The 7,003-nt window shown below is 51.5% G+C and overlaps 1 non-coding gene across 1 annotated transcript; it reads right to left on the bottom strand.

Annotated features, from left to right (window-relative positions):
* Positions 1-6,819: 6,819 nt before the first annotated feature.
* TRNAK-CUU (transfer RNA lysine (anticodon CUU)) lies at positions 6,820-6,892 on the bottom strand. The gene has a single exon. It is a non-coding gene; the product is annotated as a tRNA-Lys (tRNA).
* Positions 6,893-7,003: the final 111 nt, after the last annotated feature.

Here is a 7,003-nt window from a genome sequence, read left to right as displayed (position 1 = left end):
TTTTGAAAGGATGGGGGTGGACAGGACGGACCGGAGCGGACTCAGAGCTCGCTGTAAGCACGGGCGGCTCAGGCTAGGAAAGGGCGCAGGAAAGGCTCGGCCTAGGACCGCTCCCAGCGCGCCTCCCAGGGAGGGAAGTGCTGCGTTGTGTGGAGTCCTGTGGGAATCGTGAGGCAAACTGCAGGATGTGTGTTTGTGTGTGTAGTTTTAAGCCTCAGCGAAATATCTGAAAAAGGTGAGAGTTAATGTTAAACCCGAAAATGGAGAAGCCTTTAAAAAGCATCACGCCCAATGTGGGGCTTAAACCCACAACCCTGAGATTAAGAGTCTTATGCTCTACCAACTGAGCTAGCCAGGCTGCTGTGCCTATTTCATTTCACACACCCTCTGTGTGTTCTTTGTGAGGAAGTAGTGTGTGGTTATCCCAGGAGGCCCCTTTGTTTCATTTTCTCTGCTGCTGATTCGACACAGGCACCTTTCTCTTTCTCCATCTCTCGCTCTACCCCAGTCTTATGGCCCCATCAGTCTCTCTGGAGCTCACTCTGGTATATACATGCATCTGTCATCTCAACCTGTCTCTGGGCACATACTTAAATGTCCAGTAGAGAACAGTGTGAACTCTCCCTGTTTCGCGAGGTGGCAGTCAGCCTCCAGAGCCGTGTTCCAGAGGCCGCGGAATGGCCGAGCGGTGTAAGGCGCCACATTCAAGAGCAGTATCTTGCCCAGTTCTGTGATCAAATCCTGCTGCTGACATAAAGTAGTTTTAATACCTACTTCAATCATAACACCAGCGGGGATGAGACCTTAAACTCCTCTTTTTGAAAGGATGGGGGGGGGACAGAACTGACCAGAGAGGACTCCGAGCTCGCTGTAAGCACGGGCGGCTCAGGCTAGGAAAGGGCGCAGGAAAGGCTCTGCCTAGGACCGCTTCCAGTGGCGCCTCCCAGGGCGGGAAGTGCTGCGTTGTGTGGAGTCCTGTGGGAATCGTGAGGCAAACTGCAGGATGTGTGTGTGTGTGTGTGTGTAGTTTTAAGCCTTAGCGAAATATCTGAAAAAGGTGAGAGTTAATGTTAAACCCGAAAATGGAGAAGCCTTTAAAAAGCATCACGCCCAACGTTGGGCTAAAGCCCACAACACTGAAATTAAGAGTCTCATGCTCTACCGACTGAGCTAGCCAGGCTGCTGTGCCTATGTCATTTCACACACCCTCTGTGTGTTCTTTGTGAGGAAGTAGTGTGTGGTTATCCCAGGAGGCCCCTTTGTTTCATTTTCTCTGCTGCTGATTCGACACAGGCACCTTTCTCTTTCTCCATCTCTCGCTCTACCCCAGTCTTATGTCCCCATCAGTCTCTCTGGAGCTCACTCTGGTACATACATGCATCTGTCCTCTCAACCTGTCTCTGGGCACATACTTAAATGTCCAGTAGAGAACAGTGTGAACTCTCCCTGTTTCGCGAGGTGGCAGTCAGCCTCCAGAGGTGTGTTTGAGAGGCTGCCGGAATGGCCGAGCGGTGTAAGGTGCCACATTCAAGAGCAGTCTTTTCCCCAGTCCCGTGATCAAATCCCGCTGTTGACATAAAGTAGTTTTCATACCTACTTTAATCATAACACCAGTGGGGATGAGACTTTAAACTCCTCTTTTTGAAAGGATGGGGGGGACAGGACGGACCGGATCGGACTCCGAGCTCGCTGTAAGCACGGGCGGCTCAGGCTAGAAAAGGGCGCAGGAAAGGCTCGGCCAAGGACCGCTCCTAGCAGCGCCTCCCAGGGCGGGAAGTGCTGCATTGTATGGAGTCCCGTGGGAATCGTGAGGCAAACTGCAGGATCTGTGTGTGTGTGTAGTTTTAAGCCTCAGCGAAATATCTGAAAAAGTTGAGAGCTAATGTTAAACTCGAAAATGGAGAAGCCTTTAAAAAGCATCACACCCAACATGGGGCTCGAGCCCACAACCCTGAGATTAAGAGTCTCATGCTCTACCGACTGAGCTAGCCAGGCTGCTCTACCTATGTCATTTCACACACCCTCTGTGTGTTCTTTGTGAGGAAGTAGTGTGTGGTTATCCCAGGAGGCCCCTTTGTTTCATTTTCTCTGCTGCTGATTCGACACAGGCACATTTCTCTTTCTCCATCTCTCGCTCTACCCCAGTCTTATGTCCCCATCAGTCTCTCTGGAGCTCACTCTGGTACATACATGCATCTGTCCTCTCAACCTGTCTCTGGGCACATACTTAAATGGCCAGTAGAGAACAGTGTGAACTCTCTCTGTTTCGCGAGGGGTCAGTCAGCCTTCAGAGCCGTGTTCCGGAGGCTGCCAGAATGGCTGAGAGGTGTAAGGTGCCCCATTCAAGAGCAGTATCTTCCCCAGTCCTGTGATCAAACACCGCTGCTGACATAAAGTAGTTTTCATACCTACTTTAATCATAACACCAGTGGGGATGAGACCTTAAACTCCTTTTTGAAAAGATGCAGGGGACAGGACGGACCGGAGCGGACTCCGAGCTCGCTGTAAGCACGGGCGGCGCAGGCTAGGAAAGGGCACAGGAAAGGCTCAGCCTAGGACTGCTCCCAGCGGCGCCTTCCAGGGCGGGAAGTGCTGCGTTGTGTGGAGTCCTGTGGGAAACGTGAGGCAAACTGCAGGATGTGTGTGTGTGTGTAGTTTTAAGCCTCAGCGAAATATCTGAAAAAGGTGAGAGCTAATGTTAAACTCGAAAATGTAGAAGCCTTTAAAAAGCATCACACCCAACGTGGGGCTCGAGCTCACAACCCTGAGATTAAGAGTCTCATGCTTGACCAACTGAGCTAGCCAGGCTGCTCTATCTATGTCATTTCACACACCCTCTGTGTGTTCTTTGTGAGGAAGTAGTGTGTGGTTATCCCAGGAGGCCCCTTTGCTTCATTTTCTCTGCTGCTGACTCGACACAGGCACCTTTCTCTTTCTCCATCTCTCGCTCTAACCCAGTCTAATGTCCCCTTCAGTCTCTCTGGAGCTCACTCTGGTACATACATGCATCTGTCCTCTCAACCTGTCTCTGGGCACATACTTAAATGGCCAGTAGAGAACAGTGTGAACTCTCTCTGTTTCGCGAGGTGGCAGTCAGCCTCCAGAGTCATGTTAAGGAGGCTGCCAGAATGGCTGAGAGGTGTAAGGTGCCCCATTCAAGAGCAGTATCTTCCCCAGTCCCGTGATCAAACACCGCTGCTGACATAAAGTAGTTTTCATACCTACTTTAATCATAACACCAGCGGGGATGAGACCTTAAACTCCTCTTTTTGACAGGATGTGGGGGGGGACAGGACGGACCGGAGAGTACTCCGAGCTCGCTGTAAGCACGGGCGGCTCAGGCTAGGAAAGGGCGCAGGAAAGGCTCAGCCTAGGACCGCTCCCAGCGGCGCCTCCCAGGGCGGGAAGTGCTGTGTTGTGTGGAGTCCTGTGGGAATCGTGAGGCAAACTGCAGGATGTGTGTGTGTGTAGTTTTAAGCCTCAGCAAAATATCTGAAAAAGGTGAGAGTTAATGTTAAACCCGAAAATGGAGAAGCCTTTAAAAAGCATCACGCCCAACGTGGGGCTCGAGCCCACAACCCTGAGATTAAGAATCTCATGCTCTACCGACTGAGCTAGCCAGGCTGATCTATCTATGTCATTTCACACACCCTCTGTGTGTTCTTTGTGAGGAAGTAGTGTGTGGTGATCCCAGGAGGCCCCTTTGTTTCATTTTCTCTGCTGCTGATTCGACACAGGCACCTTTCTCTTTCTCCATCTCTCGCTCTACCCCAGTCTTATGTCCCCATCAGTCTCTCTGGAGCTCACTCTGGTACATACATGCATCTGTCATCTCAACCTGTCTCTGGGTACATACTTAAATGTCCAGTAGAGAACAGTGTGAACTCTCCCTGTTTCGCGAGGTGGCAGTCAGCCTCCAGAGCTGCAGGCTGGAGGCTGCCGGAAGGCCGAGCGGTGTAATGTGCCACATTCAAGAGCAGTATCTTGCACAGTACTGTGATCAAATCCCGCTGCCGACATAAAGTAGTTTTCATACCTACTGTAATCATAACACCAGTGGGGATGAGACCTTAAACTCCTCTTCTTGAAAGGATGGGGGGGGTGGACAGGACGGACCGGAGCATACTCTGAGGTCGCTGTAAGCACGGGCGGCTCAGGCTAGGAAAGAGCGCAGGAAAGGCTCGGCCTAGGACCGCTCCCAGCGGCGCCTCCCAGGGCGGAAAGTGCTGCGTTGTGTGGAGTCCTGTGGGAATCATGAGGCAAACTGCAGGATGTGTGTGTGTGTAGTTTTAAGCCTCAGCGAAATATCTGAAAAAGGTGAGAGTTAATGTTAATCCCGAAAATGGAGAAGCCTTTAAAAAGCATCACTCCCAACATGGGGCTCGAACCCACAACCCTGACATTAAGAGTCTCATGCTCTACCGACTGAGCTAGCCAGGCTGCTGTGCCTATGGTATTTAACACACCCTCTGTGTGTTCTTTGTGAGGAAGTAGTGTGTGGTTATCCCAGGAGGCCCCTTTGTTTCATTTTCTCTGCTGCTGATTCGACACAGGCACCTTTCTCTTTCTCCATCTCTCGCTCTACCCCAGTCTTATGTCCCCATCAGTCTCTCTTGAGCTCACTCTGGTACATACATGCATCTGTCATCTCAACCTGTCTCTGGGTACATACTTAAATGTCCAGTAGAGAACAGTGTGAACTCTCCCTGTTTCGCGAGGTGGCAGTCAGACTCCAGAGCTGTGTTCTGGAGGTTGCAGGAGTGGCCGAGCGGTGTAAGGTGCCACATTCAAGAGCAGTATCTTGACCAGTCCTGTGATCAAATCCTGCTGCCGACATAAAACAGTTTTCATACCTACTTTAATCATAACACCAGCGGGGATGAGACCTTAAACTCCTCTTTTTGAAAGGATGTGGGGGGGGGGGGACAGGACGGACCGGAGCGTACTCCGAGCTCGCTGTAAGCACGGGCGGCTCAGGCTAGGAAAGGGCGCAGGAAAGGCTCAGCCTAGGACCGCTCCCAGCTGCGCCTCCCAGGGCGGGAAGTGCTGCGTTGTGTGGAGTCCTGTGGGAATCGTGAGGCAAACTGCAGGATGTGTGTGTGTGTAGTTTTAAGCCTCAGCGAAATATCTGAAAAAGGTGAGAGTTAATGTTAAACCCAAAAATGGAGAAGCCTTTAAAAAGCATAACAGCCCACGTGGGGCTCGAGCCCACAACCCTGAGATTAAGAGTCTCATGCTCTACCGACTGAGCTAGCCAGGCTGCTGTGCCTATGTCAGTTCACACACCCTCTGTGTGTTCTTTGTGAGGAAGTAGTGTGTGGTTATCCCAGGAGGCCCCTTTGTTTCATTTTCTCTGCTGCTGACTCGACACAGGCACCTTTCTCTTTCTCCATCTCTCGCTCTACCCCAGTCTTATGTCCCCATCAGTCTCTCTGGAGCTCAATCTGGTACATACATGCATCTGTCCTCTCAACCTGTCTCTGGGCACATACTTAAAGGCCAGTAGAGAACAGTGTGAACTCTCTCTGTTTCGCGAGGTGGCAGTCAGCCTCCAGAGCCGTGTTCAGGAGGCTGACGGAATGGCTGAGAGGTGTAAGGTGCCCCATTCAAGAGCAATATCTTCCCCAGTCCTGTGATCAAATACCGCTGCCGACATAAAGTAGTTTTCATACCTACTTTAATCATAACACCAGCGGGGATGAGACCTTAAACTCCTCTTTTTGAAAGGATGTGGGGGGACAGGACGGACTGCAGCGGACTCCGAGCTCGCTGTAAGCACGGGCGGCTCAGGCTAGGAAAGGGCGCAGGAAAGGCTCGGCCTAGGACCGCTCCCAGTGCGCCTCCCAGGGAGGGAAGTGCTGCGTTGTGTGGAGTCCCGTGGGAATCGTGAGGCAAACTGCAGGATGTGTGTGTGTGTAGTTTTAAGCCTCAGCGAAATATCTGAAAAAGGTGAGAGTTAATGTTATACCCGACAATGGAGAAGCCTTTAAAAAGCATCACGCCCAACGTGGGCATGAACCCACGACCCTGAAATTAAGAGTCTCATGCTCTACCGACTGAGCTAGCCGGGCTGCTGTACCTATGTCATTTCACACACCCTCTGTGTGTTCTTTGTGAGGAAGTAGTGTGTGGTTATCCTAGGAGGCCCCTTTGTTTCATTTTCTCTGCTGCTGACTCGACACAGGCACCTTTCTCTTTCACCATCTCTCGCTCTACCCCAGTCTTATGTCCCCATCAGTCTCTCTGGAGCTCACACTGGTACATACATGCATCTGTCCTCTCAACCTGTCTCTGGGCACATACTTAAATGTCCAGTAGAGAACAGTGTGAACTCTCCCTGTTTCGCGAGGTGGCAGTCAGCCTCCAGAGCCATGTTCCGGAGGCAGCCGGAATGGCCGAGCGGTGTAAGGTGCCACATTCAAGAGCAGTATTTTCCCCAGTCCCGTGATCAAATCCCCCTGCCAACATAAAGTAGTTTTCATACCTACTTTAATCATAACACCAGCGGGGATGAGACTTTAAACTCCTCTTTTTGTAAGGATGGGGGGGGGACAGGACGGACCGGAGCGGACTCCGAGCTCGCTGTAAGCACGGGTGGCTCAGGCTAGGAAAGGGCGCAGTAAAGGCTCGGCCTAGGACCACTCCCAGTGGCGCCTCCCAGGGCGGGAAGTGCTGCGTTGTGTGGAGTCCTGTGGGAATCGTGAGGCAAACTGCAGGATGTGTGTGTGTGTGTGCGTAGTTTTAAGCCTCAGGGAAATATCTGAAAAAGGTGAGAGTTAATGTTAAACCCGAAAATGGAGAAGCCTTTAAAAAGCATCATGCCCAACGTGGGACTCGAACCCACAACCCTGAGATTAAGAGTCTCATGCTCTACCAACTGAGCTAGCCAGGCTGCTGTGCCTATTTCATTTCACACACCCTCTGTGTGTTCTTTGTGAGGAAGTAGTGTGTGGGTATCCCAGGAGGCCCCTTTGTTTCATTTTCTCTGTTGCTGATTCGACAC

The sequence above is a fragment of the Pleurodeles waltl genome, chromosome 6 (genome assembly GCF_031143425.1).
Source record: "Pleurodeles waltl isolate 20211129_DDA chromosome 6, aPleWal1.hap1.20221129, whole genome shotgun sequence".
Lineage (NCBI taxonomy): Eukaryota > Metazoa > Chordata > Amphibia > Caudata > Salamandridae > Pleurodeles > Pleurodeles waltl.
Note: the sequence above shows the minus strand (reverse complement) of the source record. Positions and strands in the feature narration are given on the sequence as shown.